The 24070-nt window shown below is 37.3% G+C and overlaps 1 long non-coding RNA gene across 1 annotated transcript in view; it reads left to right on the top strand.

Annotated features, from left to right (window-relative positions):
* LOC136561085 (uncharacterized) overlaps positions 1-24070 on the top strand; it is a 40173-nt gene that overhangs the window by 594 nt on the left and 15509 nt on the right. The window contains exon 2 of the long non-coding RNA XR_010784298.1: positions 1054-1099. This is a non-coding gene — a long non-coding RNA (uncharacterized lncRNA). The remainder of the gene's footprint in view (positions 1-1053; positions 1100-24070) is intronic.

Raw genomic sequence — 24070 nt, 5'->3', positions numbered from 1 at the left:
CATGGATTCATTCCAGTGTCCTGTACGAAAACTGTTTTTACCTCCACATGCATACAAAACTTGTGATGTTATCACCTTAAAAGGACTTGCTACACTAGTGAGGAGTCAGGCCAGCCTCTTAATTGAAGTCAGTTGGAGTTTTGCTCAATCACTGAAAACCAAAATGAACCCAAAGAAAGCAGCAGCAGACCCAAAAAGGGGCAAACCAGGCTTGTGGCACAGAAATCCATCTGCATCCTGCCTCAGAGGGCAGCATCACATGGCCAGCAAGGCAGCATCCCTGGAGCCCTGCCTCACATAAACATTTCACCACACTGGGCTCAAACTTGGAGTTGGTAACTGCAGTTACAGCATGAAAAAATAGCAGGACTAGCACATTCTTATATTCCATGCCAATGAACAGAGATGAATAGGCATAAATAGGGCTTAATGCCTATTTATGGGGCTGTGTAGGAGCCATGGGGACTGGATGTACATCAGCATTATGTACATTCTCTCCATGGCAGCACATTAGCTGCTATTCTACACAAAAGTTTTGGGAAGAAACAAACTTGGACACCAGCAGGAGTATCAAAGTAACAGTTGACCAACCAGGACTCAGAGACACGAAAAGAGAGGAGATGTTAGTAAAAGACTAAGCAGACAGCAGGGAGAGGTACTGGAGTGAAATTTTGTGTAGCACATCACATTTGATGTCACTCTAAAACTGCATTGTAAATGAACATTTTATTTAATTAATATTCAGTAAAATTATATATTCTGTTCAATTGTTGATAACTCAACCTCAGATATTGTTCTCCATCTGAATAGCTTAATATGTTCAAGAACATCAAAACAGGATGTTCTTGAGCTCTGGTTCTAAGATTAATGGACTCTACAGGGAACCAGAAGCAATGAGAAACCAGTGAGCTGCTTGTCTTCCAGGGGAATTCAAGGATTCTGAAGTCTGGCTGCCATTGTTTTTTTAGCTCCTAGACTGTACCTCAAAGGGTAATGAGCTGTTCAAATTCTCTTGGGCATCTCTCCTTTTCATCCCTTCTTTTCTTTTTTCAGAGAAATGGACAAAGCAACCCTTGGTGATTTTTGTAATGTGTTTTAGGTAAGTACGCAGTTAGAGACCAGCCTTTCCTCCATTGTACTTAACATTCCCTCACTTTCCAAAAGCACTACTAGTCAGAAGTTTTAATTACAAACTACAGTTTCAACTACCAACTTCTACTTGCAGAAGAATAGCAGTGGTAACTTTGAGAAATCAATTGCTGTTGCATGTAACAATTGTTACATGCAGCAAATCTGTGATTCTTTGCTACAATCAAAATCACCTGAAGGAGGTGCATGAAAGCAAGAAAATTATTTGTAGAATGGGACCAAGCATTTTGCTACTGAAATATATATATATAGAAAGGTATCTTTCCAAAGAAAGCAAATGAACTTATAAAATTAAAGTCGGGAAAGCAGGATTACATGAGGAAAACAACAATGGGGAGAAGGTCAAGAAAGATTCACAGAGTACATTACCAAAGAATAAAGCTATTGTGTAGATGAACTGCATTAAATTAACTTCCAATACTAGGGGGCTCATTCAGAATAGAAAGTAAAAAGTAATAATTTTTAAAGGGTGGAAGTGACCTAAGCGTGCAGAAATTGCAGACATTACAGTATAAAATATGATATTGTGGCTTGTATCTAAATATGTGAACACAATCCAAGGTTCTGCTAAACACTGAGCTTTGACCCTGTTTGTATGGCCAGGGTTTGCTCAAGAGGGAGCACAAGGCAGCTGTCAGAGAAGGAAGCTCTTGCAGTCTCTAGTTCCTGTCTTTCTGAACATTAAGGGGACTAGAATACACACAGGACTTACCTCTACACTTCTTTTGAAGGAAGGTTTATTTAGAAAGTACTGTTATTAGAGCAAATCATCACAACTGGGGAAAAAAGGAAAAAAGGCCATTTTTACTCACCTCTCACTAGTAGGTTCAGAAATTAGTTGTTCATATCACAGTATCAAGGCAAGCTTGACAAAATACAGCAGTAGATGTTGTTGGATCAGTGGTCAGTGCTGCTCCTACCCCAGAGAGCAGTGCAAAAGAAACCTCAGGTGGTTCACAGATACATTGAGAGCTGGGGAGGAAAGAGAATATAATAAATAGCAGTCATTATGCAATGCACTGTGAAACATAGTGAAATTGCTGAACTGCTCTAATAGTTCAGTAATTCCTCCTCCTGAAAAGGAAATAACATGGAATAAGCTTTAGAAAGCAAGTCTTGAATGACAACAAAGAAGGAAATGGTCAAGCTGTAAGATAAGTATACAGCAAGCAGAAAAACTAATTTAACTGGAATATGAAAAAAAAATCCATTATGGCCAACAAATTAAATCCTAGGTCTAGTAAATGGGATGGTTTGTTTTGTTTGGGATTTTTGTTTGTGCTATGTTTTTTAAACCAACTTCAGAAAGACCAGCATTTGCCTAGTCTATTATTGTTTACTCACAAAAAAGAAGCTACAAAAATTCTAATATATGGAAGTGATAGGGATTTTATGTTGAAGTCCAGCTACAAGCATTCTGCTTCCTGAATTGCAATGCTTTAGCCCTGAGTTTCTAAAAGGCATGCACAGGGCAAGAATTCACCCAGACAATAGGACTGTTCACTTCAGAATTCCTCTTTCCCTGGAAGTCTCCCAGTTAAAGAATGTTTCTGTTCTCACTTTAAATGCATGGGCAAAAGCCAGTGTCATATACAGAAAGAGAGAAGGGACACAGACTGCTACAGATATGATGACTGATGAAGTTCAGCCCCCAGGCAACTACTTCATACTGGCAGATGTCCTCTCAGGATTGCCCAGGGTACTGTACAAGCTCTTACAGTTTCATCTGAAGCCTAGGGTTTGGAGGCACCCAAGTAGTAAAGCATTAGCCCTGGAATGCTAAAACTTCCAGGGGAATAGTATTTGAAGAAGGACAGAGGCATTTTCATCTGGTATCCACTGCTGAGAGCAACCTTTTAGCTTGGTGCTGGGGTCTAAGATCCTGAGAAAGATAGGCCCTTGCACTTACATGATCATCACCTATATCAAACAATTCAAACAAAAAAGAACATCTCTCATGTAAATCTCTACAGGAAATGAATAGAAAGACCTGAAAAGGTTAAAGGCTACAGCGTTTAGAGCTTTTATTCATACCAAGGAAAAAAAAGGAAACAGTGTTCAAAAGTTTTATTCTTAGGCCGTTTTCAACAATTCCCTTTTAAAAAAATCCTACTTTCATGAGAACACTCTTACCTTATTCAGAAGGCTTACAAATAGTTTCTTTTTCTTTTCCTCTATGTATGCCTGTGTGTGTCTGAGAATAACAGCAAGAGTGTAAATCTTTCACTTGTTCTTTATGTACTCCCTTACAACAAATACCATCTGAAGAGTCAGGGGAGTCAATTTAAGCTCTGTTATGTTTCAGATTTAAACATCCCCTCTCAATTAGATTGTTACTTCAAGTATTAGAATGATTGTTATAAGATACTCAGCACAGGCCACTCTGTATTTTTAAATATACAACAAAAACCACACATTTGTGTCCATGTATATCACACTTGCATATATATACATATTCCATGTAAATAGATATGAAAACCTGACCAAATAGTCCAGACAACTTTTCTACCCCTGAGATGTATACCTACCTACACAAGACCATCTTTTATTTAGTTGTATCCTGAGTCTTCTTCAATGAGTTACCGCTCTGGAAATAATTATTTCAAGAGAGCCTTAAAACAAACAAAGAAACAAAGTAACCCAGATATCTCAAGATGAATGAAAAATATACCTCCAAGAACACCCACAGAAAAGCTGCTTATTTTTATGGATTCTCCTTTTTCTGACAATATTGGCACTTTAACATCCTTGCTACTACAAGGGGTTTTGATCTCTACAACATGGCGCCACAAGGGTTGCCCTCTGTGTGTTGTGAGAACTTAAAAAGGACTGTTTAAGGAGGGCAGATGCTGTGTAATTGCACATTAGCCATACTTAGAATGATTATGGCTTTCCTGGCATCAGAATGATGGGTTATTAGCAGTATTTTAAGGTTTCTATGCAGGGAACATTGCAATTCCTCTCTGGATGGCCAAAAGAGTTGGGTTTATAGCAAAGATGAGAGAAAAGTTGGTTCACTTCTGTATTACTTAAATCAAGACTATTGCTTATGGGATTATGCAGTGGTGAAATGCTCACTCCCTTCTCTATGCTACACCTTCTTTTGTTGTATTGTACCAATACAGATTCTGAGTCTCTCCTGTACTGAGGGTTCAGTGACAGGAACATGTCAGAAATCACAACACAAATGTCATCCAGGAAATAATAATAATAATGTCATTATGGTAAACCCTTCTATATTGGAAAAAAAAAAAAAGAATTGGCCATTACAGATATTGGTCTAATTTATTCTTTTCCTCTTCCTAATATTTCAGTCCTTCTACTAAAGCTGAAATTTTACTGAAAATGTAAAAATGAAAGATCTTCTTTTCTTCCTATTTCCTTTAAATTTTGATGATTAGCAAGCTGTCTGCAAAGCAGTATTTCCAGAAACCACACAATAGTTTGGACCTTAAAATAATACTTTTATTACTAAGATGAGGCCTGAAACTTTGATTTCCTTTACATACTTTCTCCATAATATCTCAGATAACATACCCATGTGCCTGACACATGATGTATTACCCTTGTAGCATATGGTTACTGGTATCAATATTCCAAATGCTATTTAGCCAGTCTCCATGCTCAAAGATAAATCATGCAAATTATGCACAACTTGACTGTGTTAGCTACTACATACATAGATTATTTCAGTCTGCCATGTTTTCAAAATGAAAAAAAAAATTGTTTCAATTCCTTTGTATTAGTCTAATGAATAAACATTACTCTTCTTATCCCAGACCTGGGTATTCTTCACTAATTAATTTCCATAACACTTGAATTGGAAGGAATCAGAACTCAGAAAAAAAAAAAGATCAATATCAATTGAGTGATGAGTTTTACCTATTCTCTTCAATATAACTCAAAGAGAAGTTTTGATCACTACCGAATTTCTAAAGGGAATATGATTTCAATGTTAAGGCTAATGAGACTAGTTTAATCTCGTCCCTACAAACAAATCAGCTTAAGCCTAATGAAATCTTATTTTTGTACATTAATGTACAAAGGAAACAGTTCAGGGTAAACAGACTTGTAGTATACATTGTTTAGAGACTATTGACTTTCGAATTAGCCTGCTTTTCAAACATTTCACGTCAAAAATATAGTCAAAATGCAAATGCAGCATAAACGGCTCTATAATAAATGCTCATTCAACATTTATTCTTTCTCAAATCATCTTTTAAAGCTCTTTCATGCTAATGTCTAGAAGATGTGACATTAGAAAAATTGCTTTGACATGCTAAGGGGCTCCAAGATTAACAAAAAGAGAAAGAACAAGATAAAGCTTTCAAAAGACCTATTTCAGAGGAATTATTACTTCCTTTGAAAGTCTTCCAAGGTTGCAGTACATTTAAGCTTGTTGGCATACATGTAAATGAAGGACTACAAAAGTATTGCACTAAATACAACTTGAATTAAACCTTCAGGCTAATGTTAAGGAATAAGGATAAAGGCCAGATCCTAGGCTGGTAACAACTCATATAAATTAAAGTTCTTTATTTGAGGATGTGAGGGAGAATTATTTTTTTTTAAATCAATACAAGAAATTATAAATGTAATTCCCATGTAAAATGGCAAAGACTGATGAAGCTTCCTGATTGAGCAAGTGGCATTCTAAAGGGGTATAATGATGTACTATAATGTACAGCCATGCTGCAAAATAGAAACACTCTCAACCAGCAACTTACTCTCCTTACTTAAAAATCCCCATCCACCACCAAAAATTCTTGATTCCATAACTAGAAGACAATGGGGATGTACTTATCATGAAAAACATTATTTTGGCTTGTAAGCATAAAGCTGAGATTTAACTCTCTTGTCCTTTGACATCCAAGGGAATGTTAGGTGCAGTTCCAACTTTCTCTTTAAAGTTTGGTGTGGGAAAACCTCACAGAGAAAGGTCCATTCAGCTGCAGAGGTTTGTAATGTTTGCATAGAATAGACCATCAGCCCAATTCTGCCACCACTTTCCAGGCAGAAATGTTGAAGAATTTTAGACTCGGGACAGATGATAGCATTAAGTACACAAGGGCAGATTTATCAACAAATAAACAAGAAGTTGATGTCAGACTGGGAGAGAGAAACATGAACAACTATGGCCAAAATTTTCACCGTGAAACCTGCCCTTCAGCTGCTGTGTAGCTCAATAGACACAAAAATCTAGAGTTAACTTTTCTTTCTTATAAAGTATTCTGGGCTCCAATGTTAGAGCAGAAATCAGAAATCCTAAGTTATCATCTTCTCTCTTCTCTCCCAACTAATAGACTTTTTACCTGACCAATGTGCATCCTCCTTTGTCTTACCACAACTTTAAAATAAACATGCTTGTCTATACTACAGAAATTAGATTGAATAATTAATTAAATAAATAATATCTCAGAAATATCTGAAAATATGCAAAGTGAATGCAGTTGCAAAACCCAATGAGGGCTGTTATTTAAGAACTCTCCAATTTGTTACCTTCCATTCACTAACCTCATGCTACTTGGCAACACAGTAGCTGCATGATAAATTTCCAATTACTGATAATGATGGCTTCATGGCCCCTTTTTTCAAAATGTTTTGGCTTTTTATAAAGCAAACTTGGTTTACATTTAATGGTGCATGCAATTCATTTCAGAAAGCATCAAAGGCACATTTAATCATTATTTTGCTAGTAATATTCTTAACCTGTTACACAAAGCCATACCTATTCCTGCCAGTAGATTATATCCTTGTCTCACTGCCTTCCAGCATCACAGACTTTCCATGCTGGCTGTACTTGTCAGCCCCTGAAGAGACCCACTTGCTCAAGTGATGACATTGTGTGTTTCTGCCCTCCTTGCCTTGCATTCTCTCTCATGCCCGTGTTTCATTCTCCTTCATGAGATGTATTGTTTCCCAGAGAAATAAAAAATACATTACTTGAAAGCAGACCAGGATGGACTAAAAAAAAAAAAAAAGTTCTTACTTGTCTGGCCTGTCTGGTCCTCTGTGGGGTTATTCACAAAAATCTGTCCCCTAGTGAAAGACACAGTGATGTGTTAGACTGTATTTACAGTGACAATCCAGGCAGGTGTCTGGCTCCGTATGAGTGAGCCAATTCCTATGTAATACCTCCATTAAATGATTAACCACATTAACAGGTACATTTGCAGACGTGTTTTCTCATAACTTGGAGTTTGTGCTATCATAGTTTGGATGTAGATCAAATACTGCCTCAAAAGAGCCACATCACAGCAACAGCAGCCATAGGAGACAGGGCTGCAAGACATCCTTCTCAGAAGGATCACCATTTTCTCTAAGTAGGTTGTCTTGGAAAAAATTCTCTATTAGCATTTAAAATTTTCACGAATATTAGTAAGAATTTTAGATCAACAACATATGGCAGAATACTTCCTGATGTGTCTGCAAGAAAATATGGTTTAAGAGAAACAATTAGTGAGGAGCACAGTCTATATACATTTTATGAAGTATTTCAAAAGTATGTGCCACTTACACAGATGAATCACGTGCAAAATCTCCAGTTAGCACCTGCACTTTCTACAGCTACAAAGTCATAACCCCACTAGAAACTTGATGGTGTGAAACTTGAATTTGGATAGTTTTTTGAGGGGGGCTCAGCACCTCACTATTCACAAATGCAGATGCATTAGAAAGGAAATTTATTCTACAGCAACTGCTAGATGAACTTAAATGATGCAATTTTCACTCTGTAAGATCAGAAATAGCAACATCCATGTAGAAAACTGAGCAAGCACAAAGTAGTGTTTGACTAAGTCTTCATCTAACTTAAGCTGCTAGGAGATGTCAGTGCACATATCTAATTGAGGCACCCAATTAAATTAGAAAAATAAAATACATCTATCTCCAGTATTATAATGAAATTCACACTTCGAAATACTGGCCATTGAAAATGTCATTGCAGCTTAAAAATGGGTTAATTCTTCACTACAAAAGGATGTGTTCATATGTCTTGCAGTTACCTTAAAATAGGCACTGCAAACAACAAAAAGAGAACAAAAACATCTTCCTCATTTTAGCCTTACACTTTTTAATTCCCTACAGAAACATCACATGATATAATTAGGGAATTTTAGATGCAATTCTACAGATTTCTTTTTCTTGGTTCCCTCTCTCAAGGGAAGGAAGGAAAGGTTCCTGAGATGAATGTAAGGCTGTCAGCATTTGCTTTGGTTGCACTTATATTCCACTTGAACACTGAACCATAAAAAAAAATGAAGCTCTTTGATGCAGACTTCCATTCATCTACCTGTAACACAAAATGTCTGGAGCAAAACATCTTCTAAGCAGCTACTTTCCTATATGGGTAGTTCACCTGAGACTGCTGAGCAGGGAATTGAAAGAGATCATCTCCATAAAAATCTGCTTTGGATAGTAACTTTGATAGGTCCAATAAATTTTGTAATAGAAAATTTTAATAAAAAGTGGCCTCTTATTCCTGAGATTTCTTGCATAGTGATTAAATCACAAGGAAACATTTCAGAATAAAACATGTTACACTGTTCACTCAGCCCACAGATGCAGAAACAACATTTGTTGATATAAGTAATCATGTATTATTATGATATAAATACAAGTGGCTGATTGATGTACACTATGGTGAATGAACAGGGCAGTGCTCCTGAAAAGGGAACAAAATGCAGTGTAATTAAAATTTTCAGTAACCCACCAGCTGCATGTCAGTGTTTCCAACAAAGCTGCTGCTGTTTAGGTGTAAACCCCCATGGAGTGCAAATGCTGCAGAAAAAGTGTCCTCCTGCCTCCTCTATTTTGTGATCTATGCCTACACTGCATTCACTTTGCCAGAGTGGTATTCCAGAACTTCCCAATAGAAAAGCAGTCCTTCTGCATTGGCTTGATCTGGCTCTTATGCTATCAAACTGACTGCACACATCTTTGGGAGCTCCCAGAGTCAGCTGGTCATGCAGCAACATCTGCATTAGAGCCCATTAGCTCTGGCCTGTACATGCAGAGTTCAACTGGGTCTCAATTAACTGCTTTTTGCTTTGTTTTCCCTTACACTTTTCCAAAAGGCCTCAGTCATGCAATAAATATTTTAGTCCAAGATGAAAATACAAGGACAAAAGCTCAGTCTTACTATCCAGCTGGAGTCTGCAGCCAGATGCAAAGATATCTACAGGTCAAGCAGAATCTATGAGCTCTACATACTTAGGTACTAGAAGTTATCAAAGCCTGAATTAATCCTGGCCATGACTTGCTGCACACTTTTGACCCAATACACTTTTTCTGCAATTACCATTAAAAGCAGCACTGTGACAGGCATATTTTTATATGCTACTGATACACATAATTAACACCACTGCCACTGGTCATTCTACTCACAACTTCAGCACATTATGCTTCTGGGCTTAGCCCCTGTGCCACAAACTCTCCTGTGCTCTTGGGATCCACGTGTTCCTAATTACATTTCCACATGCCAACAAATTCTTGTGGCTATTGCAGGTCATCAAGAGGCATTTTTTCCACACACGTAGCTGTGTTATTCTTTCCTAAATCAAACAGTCCAACAGAGATCTGGTATGGTTCAGCTATCCTTTACATGCCACAGAGAAATGCCTTGGAAATCAGGACAGAGTGCTCAAATTTTAAGGATCATTGCCCTTGCAGGAATACAATGCCTCTTGGGATCACTATCCATGCAGGAATAGAATTCTGCTTAGTCTGAAATTTTACTTATCTCCAGAAAAAATTAATTAAACTAAATGCAATTATTTATTTACAAACAAAACAACCATTTGCAATTCAGTCTCATCACCACTAAAAAAAACTGACAAATGAGGAGAGAAAAAAATATGATGCTGAACTAAGAAAAGAAAGGAAACTTGTCCTCTCTGCATCCAGCTGTTAAGTTCACAGGTGCTTACACACTGCCTCAGTCAGGGATTTGGTCAGCATCCATTCACAGGAAAGAACTTCAGTTTACAGAGGGATGCTGACTTTCTATAAGCCCACATAACTATTTAGGGGACTCCAAAATGTGAGGAGACCATCAAATTTCAACAGCTTTCTTATATTTCCCTGCAAATAAAATTGTACAGGAAATTTCTTCTGTTCAGGAAGGTCTTGACCCTCCCTCCTTGGATTATCAGCTGCCTTCACAGCTGCTCTGGCAAAAGATATTATGTGAGAATAATTAACCCACAGAAGAATAAGACACTTTGTGATTAGGAAAAGCAGTATAAAAATCTTAGTGTGAATTTACCTGAATATTTCACATATGTTTGAAAACTGACAGCCAAACTTCAGCAAAAAAATATACAGGTGACTAATAGTCAATGATGCCTATAGTTCAATATTTATTATCGATTGGGAGGAAATGTAAGACCTTTTCTATAGTAATGGGCTTGGGATGATTGACCTCAGTTCAGCTCTGAAGGGAAATGATGACAGCCTTCAAAAGGACAACTAAACAAATATAACGACTGCAGCAAGACCTGTTAGGCATGACAAAATTCAGATGTGCCACCCATATATGCAATGAAGGGTCAAATCTACTATTTGCTACCATTTCTGAGAAGAGACAGACTCCATATTACAACTACACCAAGTCTCAGAATTAGGACAGAGTCTTCTCACATGTTTTATCATCTTATCATAAACATTAACCTAGAGCCCCACACAGCTGCAATCAGAACAGCAGCTCCATAGGAGAAAGCCATAAAACTTTTCAATTAATAATTCAGACTATGCCTGAAACATCCTAATGTTGGTTTTAGGAGTATGGAAAACAGTACATACCAAACACATGCCTTTTTCTCTGTTTCAGTTTAGCAGGAGTTCATGTGTCTGTGAAGGTTAACATGTATCCTCAAAGAATGTTTGCCATTATCAAATATACTCTGATCTGCAAATCATTTGACTGTAAAAGAAAGGTTTACTTTCATGGTATTAAGGTAGAAATATCCCAGAAAAATGCTTGGGGAAATCAATCTTTTAAACAGAAATTCAAATCTGGAAAAAAAATAAAGGCACTCTGCACTATGATTTAGAAAAGTTAGTCTTTCACACTTCTAAATTCTATTTCTCAGATACACAGACAAGATTATGGGAGACCAATGTCTAGATGCTTGGTACCAAAAATTCCATAATCATATCTTTATTTTTAAGATTGATGCATACAGTGCTTTCATCTACAGGTGCTACCTATTTTTCCTAATTAGCAGTTTGAAAGAGAATGCCAGAATTTTGTAATGCAGAGGGAATGCTTTTTTCTCATCTCAGTCTGTTCCAAATGTCCTGTCGACTAGCAGGAATCTTTGAAGTTGTTCTGTGGCTCTATCCCTTGAATCACAATCATGTATAAATGCTCTTAGTCATGCTTACATTTGGCTTCTATTTTCCCTGCTTCCTGAAGCAGGCAGTTATTTGCCCATTATAAAATACTCTATATGTCCGTCCCTCACTATAGTCACAGAAAAACCAAAACCTGAGAGATCCTTATTTAAAATACGATTAGACGGCACATGGTATAAAACCTCCTGTTATCCATAAAGAAGCAACAGAATCGTTGGACCCTTCTGATTTGGGAGCATCAGCACAGGCCTCCTTCCATGGCACACCAAGCAGGAGCAGCTCCTGGTCTCTCAGCATCCCTACTGCGCCTCATTTAAAGAATCACAGAACACCCCAGCCTAGAAAGGACATCAAAAGACCATTTCTCCAATGCTGCAATGTCTCTCTGGAGAGACAACACCTCTTCTAGACTTTCTTGCTGGTAGAAGCAAGTATGGTTTACACAAGGGAAAGGTGACACTATTTAGAATCAGCAAATTTTTTCTAAATGCAGAGCATTCCTTTTCCCTCAGCCAACATTCTTCAGGCTTCAGTGGTATCTGTTCATTTAGAGCAGAATTTGCAATGGCTGTGGAAGGAAGGATCAGTCTCTCAGAGCTGTCTAACAGCCTATGCAAAACAGAACTCAGCTGTCCCTCCTGGTGGACAGGTGTGTCAACCACAAGAACTGAACAGCTGGCAAACTCAGAAATACCTTTTTCTTCATTAGAGCTTTGCTAGAGCAGATTAGGGAACATTTTATTCACCTTTCTTTTTAGAGTCACAGATAAATAGTGGCAAAAAATTCAGCCTGCTGCACTGTGTGCCAGAAGATTTTCCACCCACACGCTCTGACTGGCAGGTACCAGAAGCTCTGGTAAATGCTCTCAATGGCCCACCTAGTAACACCATTTAGACAGATTTCCTGTGGCTTAGCATGTTATATTTTCTGACAACCGGCACAGAATTCTCATTTTCTAGTAAAATTTTAAATAAGGCTTTTGCCTTACTTCAAATATTTTTCTGACTAAAACTTCTTCCTCAGGCAACTGTTATATTTTAGTCCTAACTAAAAATATGGTATGACCCTTAGGAATTGAAATATGCTTTACTGTTTAAGGCTTGGAACTTAAAGCTCTACTGGGCACAACAATTAAACTCCACACAGTTTATAGCCCTGGCTAGAACTGTTTATACTATTTTGTCACTAAGACAAAATGAACCAGGCAGAAAGGCATAAACCACTTCAACGCTAGAATGGGCAGAGTTATGCATTGGTATCTTGTTTGTCTAAATTATCATTTTGTCTTTTTACAAGCCACACAATGCTATAAACCAACAAGCAGTCTAAAATCCTGCTTTTGAGGAGGTTTTGACCTTTCCTCACTAGACTAACAGCTTTATTTTAAAGCACTATTGGAATCTGGTTTACATAGTTTGCATGTGAGGAAGAACAAATCAAAGATTGAAATTTACATACTATAAAAAATACATTTGAATAACTTTTTTAATCGTTTTTGAATGTAAAATAGGATGGTACCAGCTCAGCAAGGTAAAAACAGATAGTGAAAAAATAAAGAAAACTGAAGCTTCCATTGCTAACAAGGGAAACTGATAACAATTAAATAAAATTGTTATTGTGCCTATAAATCTCTAAAGTCACAAGTTAAATTTTAGTGAAATCTTGAGAATTTTGTAGTTAGAGGTATTATATTGTAATAGCTATTTTTTCACCCTGGAATTCCTGTTTCCACAGACAATATTCTGTTGAAGTGAAACCTATTATATCTAGCATATAACTCTTACTGGAACGAGAGGAACTCCATTTGTTGAGAAACACTCAGACTTGTCACAAAACGCTACCATGTACCCTTCAGTCTTGTAAACAAACATTCTGCCTTCATTCCGCACCACTTGTGGTATAATTAAACAGCTCTTGTCTCTTGTCCAAACATCCACTGAAAGACTTCAAACAGCAAGAGAGTAAGTTGACTCTAAGAGAGGGACAAGATGCAATACAGAAGAACAAAATCTCCTCCCTTCCTCTCCTGACGGCCTGACAGTTCCTACATTCTGCTCTTGCAGGACTAGATAGTGATTAAGTTCCAGTTTGAGCAATTTTGTCTTGCAAGAGTGAAAAACCTTTTTCCCCCAACAGTGGATAGTATAGTGGGAAATCATCTCTGGGCCTCAATCTCAGAAAAGCAATCTTTTTCATCCTGGTGGTCTGGTGCTTGGTCCCCCACTACCATTTTGTCCCATGAGTCAAACCCAAAATGTTTCTCCATAGATGCTCCAGAAACTGGAACAAAATTCCTTTTATTTGTGGATGCATCTATGCAAAGACAGATAAAGATGCCAGGCTAAAGCTCCAGCTGCAGGACCACCATCTCATTCATGCTGTACTGCAGGTTCCACATGCCAACCAACTGCTCCAAGCAGAGTTCCCAGTTGTTGGAGAGAACCATTAGAGTTTGGACTATAGCTTCCTTCAGGTTAAAGTAGCATCCCACAGTGTCCAGTGGTGCTGTCTGAAAACCTCAGGCACAAAGCACAACAACAAGCTTACAAAGCAGCATCAATGCTTCCTATCACATAAGCAAATTAATCTGATTCTTTATCCCCACCTAGATAAATACTTGCACGTACAGAGTGGAGGCTTTCAGGGTCCTTAAGTATTATAACAGCATAGGAAACAAATGTAAAGTTCTGGCTCTCAGTGGTGCTGATCCTTTGTCAAACAAGCAATAGTCTCAGAATTTAAGTTCTAATGACTTTTACCTTAGAACGTGTAATTACCAACTAACCATGGTCATGGACTACTGGAACACTAGAATTCTTTGACTAGCCAATAGTTCATATGACAAAGGAAGGATGTGGCCTCTAAGCCAGGCATTGTTAGGTAAAGATTTATGGGTATTTTTATTAAGCTCTAAATTTGCAAAAGCTTGACCAAGCAAAATGTCATTAGAAGTCCAGAGCATTCATCTGAAATATATGTGGACAAAGGATACTATAGCAATGGGCCAAGTCAAAATCTAACCAAGAGAGAAGCTCTGTGATGGCAGAGAAATCAAGGCTGTTTCTTGATCATCCCTGAGCAAAAGTAACTTGGCATAATTTCCTTAATTTGAAAACACACTTATCCAAGTATGATTTCAAATCCTTTTCTTATAAAATTATGTTATGGGGGTGCATTTTCTTCCTTGTTACTTCTATGCTGCACCTACAGTTTTGTTATTTCTACGTGGCTCTATTTTTACAGGATTCCAAGACAAAAACCTGCCTTAAAATTGTATGATCCTTCAGAAAACCCCACTGTCTTTCCTTTCTCAGGAGAGCAGCCATGTGGTCATTTTTTTTTTTAATTTTAGCATCAGTTGTGGGTACATTCCATAAAATACTTCAACCATAACACATATGTGGTCCAGTTATGCCTTATTCGTTTTGATCCTTCATCCATGTTGATAGGGATTTAATCATGAGAGTAGTCTTCCTGGTTTATGTGAATGACCTTGATTAACTGGACACTAAATTTCTAAATATTTTCATCTAGATCTCTTTAGTTTACAGTAAAGTGCCATAACTTGACATTATCTGAATTTACACTTGAATTGTGATTTCATTTCAAACATAGCATTAGTTTTTCTTTTTTCTTTTTTTTTTTTTATGTACCAAAATAAAAGAAAGCTTTAAAACAGCAAAAACATGGCAAGTAGGGTAAAGCAAAAACTTGCTCATCTTGAGTGATACACTGGAGAGTTGAAAAATGTGTGAACAGAACAGAAGAAGCAACAAACAGTACTTTAAGACTGAAAAATTTAATAACCCAGAAGAAAATCAAATGAGAGAAGAACAAAAATAAAAGCATTTTACTGTAAATTTTAACAAAAATAGAATGAGGCTGTATAACTTAGGAAGGATTTCTGAATCCAGCTAAAAGTTACAAGGGGATGCTTTTTGCTGTGCATATTTTGCTGGCAGTTGCCATTTCTGAGAAAATAAATCAGTAATAAGAGAGTTTAAAAATTCAAGCAATGTATGGTCAAATGCACAGTGCCATTGGGAGGATCTGGTGCACAAGGTTACTCTGGATTTAAATAACACTGGTATTGGTACTTCAGTAGGTACTTCATATAACATGTTAAAGCAGGTTGGCATTCATTGACCCCTCATTTTTGTGAACAAGATTGAATGAAAGCCAAATTGCACAGAATGGCAACTGGAATCAAGTTGGTTAATGGAGTGCTTAAGCTAAAGATATTTATGTAATTTTGTTACGTAACTGTTAATATCTGAAAAGCATTAGCTAATGGTAACTACAGCACAGTGGTATTTCTATTCATACTGCAGGATTATTCACAAAACTTCAAATAACAGCTGAAAAAGCTCATTTAGTACAAGCTATTCAAGAGCTGTACTTTTGAATCCTAAACCTCCAGCCATATGGCACTGGAAAGAGAAAAAGTACTTTTCCTTAGAATATTATAGTAATGAACAGCTATTCGTACGTCAGCTTGGAGTTATGTTTATCTTATATGTGGGCACCGTACAGAAAAATAACTCATTTCCATGAGAATAAAATAGTATTAAACATATCATATCTATATCAGCAGCCGTTGATCTGAATCTCCTTAATTGTCATGCTAATTTAAGCCTCAAAACACAGTCCTCCCTTACAGGAATTCTGTGAAGCAAATGGAGAATCTTAGTCACAAAAACATGAAGCGATGATTATCTTTCACTCAAGAGAATAAGTTTAATAACTTCCCCATCCTTGCCTTTTGTGAATAAAAATAACAATCATCACCAGCTATAAGTAAAATATCCTAATTTCCTACCATGCCTATAAGCAAAGGGATAAAATAATGAGAAAGCAAAGCAGACACTTCTGTGGTAAGAAGATAGAAGACAATCTGCAATCCCATAGAGTAGCACAGCTGATAAATGACTATCATACTATAGTCCTTTGAGTCATTTTCCTTAGGATGACAAAGTGCTGCTGCTGAATTCACAAAAAGGTAGTTTGTCCACGAATGCAGATATACAATTTAAAATGACAGTATAAGCTCAGCATAAAGGTCTGTGAATACTATTTGCAGTAAAGCTTTGTAGAGATTTGAATTTCTAGTTCCAGCAAATGAAATGATTGCAAATAATAGCAGCTTTTCTAGTGTATAGCATGTGCTTGGGTCTTTGAATTAATTGCTTTGCCTCTGTAAAGGCTGGGGCACAGTAAGTGGTATGACCAAGAAAGCCAAATGTTCAGAATGGGAGGAGGGAGGCAGTCAAATTACTAGCTACAAATCACTCTCATACCATGCAGGAATAGACAGTGGGATGTACAGTTAAACCAAAAGGTGGTAAGAAAAAGAGATAAGGTAAAAAATGCACTGCACCATTTAGAAAAGAACTGTGGGGTGGCTGCACTGCAAACAGAAGGTACCTAAGCAGGCATCTCCTTTGTCAGCAAGGCTGAGCTTACATAATTATTTAGTCTTTTCCTTGTTCACACTCCATATTCATTTCCTACCGAATGTTGCTGAGAAAGAGAGGTAGACAAGAAGCTCTAGAATTCTAATAACACAAAGCCCTCAGCTGCTTGTTTAATTTCACTTGAGTTTCGTGGCAGTCACCGCATGCACTTACCCTAAATCAAATGCTCCTGCTGTGCACAGTGCCAGTACTTACAAGATCAAAGCCTTACAATAGATGATGTGAGTTAGTAAACTTTTAAAATATTAAAATTGAAATGGGACACATTTTTAGCAATCTCCTAATTTCAAAAATAAGCTTTCTGTGTACCATCCACAAACACTCCCCCCCACTCATGCACAGATATATTTCAGGTCTTCCTTTGCATTATGTTATGCCAGTGTTGCTAAGGTTAAAATCCGAAGGTAAAACATGGATACTGTGGGATTATTGTTGTCTATCCCATTTCAAATGAGGGACTTCTTACACACATTGCCAAATGTACTTCAGGACATATTTGCTGGATGTTCCACAGTAGCTCTGACACTGGGAACTCCCTCCCATTACTGAAGCTGAGTAAGGCCCAGCCAATACACTGTTCCCGCTCAGCTTGCATTACTTTGTACTTGGTCATTCATTTTGCTTTGCTGTATCATACTACAGGACAGGCTTATTTAAATATTTATTTAGTTTGAGTTGGACTCCAGGACCCTTGTGGGACCCTGCCAACTCAAGATAGTCTATGATTTTACCTCCAAACACGTCATGACAGCAAAGTGTCCACAGACAAATAGCAGCTACTAGAAATGTGACACAGAGGCACAAAGAAGGGAGATCACATCTGGCAGCATTATCCCAAAATACCAGTGGGGGAAAAGGCCTTTCCAATGCAGACACATGTATCTTAAACAACAAGTTAGTTGTGCTGAATGACTAGAATGTAAAGGTTTTTCATTTTATTCTTTAAGTCCGTGAAACATACCTGAGTTTTCTATTGAAAAAATTGAATAGTCTTTGATTAAAGTGTGAAAATCAATTGTAGGCATGAAGAAACACCCTTCACAGGAATGGGAAACTAAACATTTGGTCAGTAGACCGATTTAATAAAATAGCAGTAATATAGTGGAACCAAAAGGAACTGACATAACTAATCTCTTAATCCTGTCTTCTTCTTCTTCTATCCATTTGTGTAAAGAATAAAGGGGGTCGACAATAAGCCATAAAATGCATATGTTGCCCAGCAGGGTGTCCATTTTGGCCTGTTTTATATGCTATGGAATTGACATTCTCATCTTTCAATCTGAAAGTGGCCAAACCACTTTATTTATTTATTTCATACAAGCTGTAGTCCTTCTATCACAGATCACTGTTGGTATATAAACAAAAGCAAAATAAACTGAGAGTCCATAATAAAGAAACAGGTGGAAAGAAAGAAAGCTGAATCCTCTCAAACAGCAACCCACAAAGGCAGATCCCTCTCTATTAGTACCTGTACAATAAATAGTTACAGCTACATGGATAAATCTGGAATATTTTTCAAGTCAGAGACAAACCTTTTAAGGTTTGCTAATAGTAAAAATTTAGATCAGTTAACTCTTGAATATTGTGCAGGATATTTTATAAATATTATATAGAAATAGTCTTGCCTACTTGGATAAAAATTAATACAGTCTTAATGAAACTCAGGCACCTGCTTCTCTTTCTGATATTATCTCTAAGTTATTACTTTTTTTATCATTATTATGTCATTACTGTACTAGCTGAAGCTTATTTTTATTAACTACCAGTTTATCCTCTTTTTTTCCAAAAGAGGTTGCTCTATGGAATAATTTTTCTCAGCAGATTATCATTTGCTTGAATCTTAGAAACATTGGTTCCTGTGAGCCAATACAACACAAAAGCTAACTAGTTGTAACATTGACCTTCAGTTCTGCAAACAGCTCAGCAGGTGGTTCACATAACTAATCTCTCTCTAATTAGTCATCCCTATGCAGGAGTATTTCCTACTATCTTTTAAAAAGTATTAATCAAATTATAAGTGGCAGTTAGTTTTTTATTTTTGATACAGTTCTAGAAGAGGTAAGCATCTTTCAAACTGAAAACAATCACTTTTCCTCCAGTTAAGTTCTTGAGTTTCTTGCATCAATATTTGCAGACTGAGCTCTGCTAAATCTGTTACAAATTCTGCTCTAAACATGCAGACCCATTTTCTGAGAAACTGCTTTCCCTTGGAATCCTCATTTTTTCCCCTCTTTTTTTTCTACCATAATTGTCACAGAAATAGCAGTAGGTTTGTGTGACAATTTGATGTCTATGAAATACAAAACAACTAGCAATTTTCCCCAGTAAAACAGGAATCTGTTTTTCATACAAAAATATATTTGCTATTATAATCTTGCTATTATAATGTCTAGATTCTGCTGTTGTTGTCAACAAAGAGGAAATAGTTTCAGCAGAATTAAATGTGATTTCAGTCTGCTAGAAGAGGAGTTAGTTCTGGTCTGAAAATAAGAGTATATATGTATAAAAATGCCATTTCTTAAAGAAAAAAAAAGCAAACAAACAAACCTGTTCTGTCACAGAGACTGCAAGGAACTCTGGAACTCTAACTACTTTAATTCCAAGAGCTCATTTTAGCCTCCAAAAATATGCTCACAGGACTCCTTTTTATGCATCAAGGAAACAGACCTGCTACTAATTTTTCTCCTTGCAATAGTACCAAACATAATGAGTTTACACAACTGCTTCTGTAAGCACTAGAGGGTTGGACTTTGATGATCTTTGTGGGTCCTTTCCAACTCCGATTTTGCTGGTATTTTATAGATAAATTTATCAAAAGGTACCATTGCATTACACTGGCACTTCTTTTTTTATTATGTTGTAGAAGTATAAAAAATAAAGGTAATTGAGTTATTGTAATGTCCTGTATTGATTTTCACAAGTACTCTGTCTTTTCCAAATCCATAGAGATAGCCACAAGCATGACACTGACAAAAAATAAACTGAAAATATCACAATTGGTTGAGATCTTCAGCTCATACGAGACAGGTCCATTCATTTAAAACAGACTACCATAAAGATAAAATAACTCATATCAGCCATAGATCTATGTAACTCTGTACAGAGTTATATAGCTCATGGGATGTTTTATTGCTCTGCCAACATCTGTTTAAGTTTCATTTCAACTCCCTTCAGTAAATTGTTCTTTTGCTCATAATTTATTCTCCACTCAAGATCTGTGAAAGTCACCAACGATTTGGGTCATTCCATCATCACCAGACACCTTAAAAAACACTTATTCAGTGGGAGCTAGACATGTAATTACTATTGACATTTATAAAAATCCCATCCTGATGCTACAGAGCATTTTTGAGCAGCTCTAGAATATTTAGCGCTGTCTGATTAAATTGGTGTTTGCAGTAATGCCTTCAATAAAGGATTATAGTTGTACCACAGTTTAAAGAAAGTGTATATTCTAAACTCCCAGAGATTACCCAGAAACCATGCACTAGACAATTCAAGCTTTAAACCCATGGATGCTTATTAGCAATCAAGCCAATCTCATTTTGATCTATGGTTGTTATTTGGCAGGAGGAAACAGCTTACAGCTACTCAAAAGCAGAACTGAAGTTCAAAACCAGAAGCCCATGGAAAGGCCTTTAATTATACGTACAGTGTTCTTACTTCCTCTTTCACTATCTTCAAATATATAAACAATCAGCAAAAAGAAAAAGAATTCTTTGATACAGCAGCACAGAGGAAATATATTCAGAAGAAGGAAGAGGAAGGCAAGTCACTATGAGAACAGAAGAAACTATTTCAAAAGGATCATAAAAAAGAAATCCTCGGGTTTATGCTTTGAAACTTGTTACAATTTTGTGAGACTCAGAAGACTATGATAACATGGGACTAAAATTATTCATAATTAAAAAGTTTCCCCCAAATAAAACATTTTAAAAACTGTTTAAAAGTAACAATATATGGTTTCAAAATCTACATATGCCTTGAAAAACATGAACTAAACTGAAATGCTTCATGATTAAAGACAGCTGCTCACTTACCAAAATTTATGAGAAAAAGAAAAAAGTTTATTAAAACTTACTACCTAGTCCTAACACTTTATATACCACTCCCTCTTATTAAATCAAATTAATTATGTTTGTGTGCATATTTCTGTGTATATCTATGGATATCCACACATATATAGATAGTGAGCCTTAAGAAGTCTGACATTAAAAAATGAAAGATCTACCATTCTTAAAGGGAGAACAAACAAATACAGGTTTGTGTGCACAGCTATGATTGAAGCAGCTTTGGAACACATTCATCGTTTTTCTGTCCTTTTGTAGCCCTCCAATCTATGTCCCAACTTATCACCCTTGCACTGTGCTGCCTGCTCCCCTGCAGCCTGGCTCAGCAGATATGTTATTTACAGCAGGACAGATTTCCATACAGATCTGTTATTTACAACAGCCTCCCCTCCCTGGGAGGTGCTCAGACACAGCTCAGCAGCCGAGAGCTGCAAGTGCAGACCCAGGCAAGAGTAAATGGGAGCCCCTGTCTGGCTTTGCAAAACGAGCAGGTTCCACCAAGGGCAGCTACACTTGCCAGGGAGCTCCGTGCCTGTCCACAGAATAAAACAGCACACCACTGACACTAAACACCAACACTGTTCTCCACACTGAATTTTGCATCCTGGAGCCAATCCATTTCTCAAAGTCACAATCAAAATTTTTTCATTACATATAGATATATATCTCTCTAACAAAAGCACATCCACTTTCACTGAAATAAAGTGTCTTGAAGGAGAGTTTTCAAACCAAGCCATTGAATTTTGGGGAAGACATCAGCAAGAAGTAGTGTTAGTAGAACTGCCTAAAGAACCCACACATTTGCCAAAGACCATTGCAAATGTTACCTCTTGTCACCTTTGGTGTTAAAATGCAAATGGGGCTGGAGACTCTGGAGGGGAGTTACATGACAAATTTGATCCAAGCCGCACAAGTATTTAAGATACACAACACACTCCCATATTGAAAATACATGGGAAGTCATCCTGTATGAATCTGAGGTCAGGTGGCCCAGCTCAAGGGGCAGTAGCCAGCTGGCAAGCAGAACCCATGGGCTCACCACAGAGTAGTGCCATGTCCCAGCCATGTAGCAAAATAACACCACTTCTGACACTTTTTTCTCCTACCTCCTCCTACCTGAAGGTACTTAAGGATTGCAGCTTAGGTTCTGTATTATAAAATGAAACAGAAATTTATACAAATATAACAACATTGTTGCTACCTGCACAGCCTCTTGAAAGCATGCTTAGCAGAACACTCCTGAAAAAATAAAAATACACCCCCAAAATTTGCCCAAGACAGACTTACCAGCCCTAATTCTTATTCACAAGGATGATCCCATTCACACCTTTGCAATTCTTTTTACTTGTGGTTAGCTGCCTGGGGTAGAAAATTCCACATCTGCCAATTAAATAATGACTGCTTATAAGTGTTGCTATTTAAAGCTGATAAACTTTGTAAAAACACATATGTTTCACAGGCTGCCAGGACTGGAATTTTAGTTTCCACATTGCTACTCCAATCTATATTTTATTGTGCATATCTTATTTTTTTTCCTCTGTAGTGTCATTAATCTGCTCCCTGGCTGTGCAGAATAATATCCCACAAGAGCAGGCTGCTTTTTGAATATTTTATTATCTCTCATTGTATTTCCAAAGTAATATATATTTACAAATTCAACCTCCTACAGGCAGAACTATATTGTTTTCCCTCTATGTTTGAGAAGCAAGGCATAGATATCGAATATAAATAGAAAAATCTATCTACACTCATTCACATTGAAAGAAAGAACCAATCACATATCAAGCTGTGCAAGAAAAGAGGGGAAAAAAGAGATTTGCATACTGCAGGAGAAGACAGAGGGGCAGAGAGGTACACAAAGGGGTTATGTTCCTACTGGAATACATCTTTCAGTTCTGCTGAAGGACAAGGCTTTCCAGGATGCCTCTCTCATATCTGAACAGATTGTATCCAGTGGGAAGTGCACTGGAAGGGCTTGGCTGAGTATTCATCCTTCACAGTCTTGACTCGTTTCATCAAATAATTTCCTGGGGCTCCCCTTTTTGACATAGAGCGTTTCCTACCTTACTTTGACCCGTAGCATTTTAGCAGGAAGAGGAGGGAAAACACCCTCCCCTGCTTCCCTCTTCACCTCAGTACTGGCAGCCCCAATGCACTGAACTGCCCATGGCCCCTCCACTGCAGGGAACTCCCATCAGACAAGGATGGATCTTCTCCAGTTTCTAAACAAGGCAAGGCTGCGCTTGAACTTGGCTCTTTATAGATGAATACTCAGTAATAGCCACTTGGTCCTTGGCCCTTGAATTAGAAAGAGTAGAAAATCCTCTTACAAAGGGGAAGAGAGACATTTTCATAGGCAAGGCATGGTGTTTTGGAAGTGCTTTCACCATTCTGTCACAGATGTCCTGTGTGTCTTTGGCACTGAGGTCTCACTGTTCCTTCACTCCCTCCAAGAAGTACAACTCAGCATACCTCATACAGTTATAAAGATGATAAATGTAAAAGCAAGGGACTGGGAGTTTTCTGGGAAGATAAGGAGACATTAGATTCACTAAAGCCAAAGTCAGTGCACATTTATCAGTCAAATTATGCAGAAGCCAAAAAAGGTGCACAGAAAGTGGGAGGGAATTGCCCATTAAAAAAGGAAAAAAGCAACAGCCACAAAACTCACTGTGTTGAAGGCCCCAAATTCAGTTTTTCAAGGCATGAATATGAATTTCAGCCTTGAAATTGAAATCATTATAAATAAGAAACATGAAAATACCATATATACCATGCACAGCATTTGCAAAGCCTTTTCTTTTTTGCAGAGCTTTGTTGGCATTCTTAGGTTAAGCACAACAATCCAACTACATAAGAGTATCCCAAGACTTATCTAAACTATGGAACTAAAGCATGCCTAAAATAGGTCATCTGATATTTAGAGAGACATGTATGTCTCTCTGTATGTGGGACATACTGCAGATATCAGATTTTCTGCTTTTTTTTTTTTTGATCCATACAAGATATGAAGCTCATTT

Source organism: Molothrus aeneus, chromosome 11, assembly GCF_037042795.1.
Source record: "Molothrus aeneus isolate 106 chromosome 11, BPBGC_Maene_1.0, whole genome shotgun sequence".
Taxonomy (NCBI): Eukaryota; Metazoa; Chordata; class Aves; order Passeriformes; family Icteridae; genus Molothrus; species Molothrus aeneus.
The sequence above is the reverse complement of the archived record's forward strand: the minus strand, read 5'-3'. Positions and strand labels throughout refer to the sequence as shown.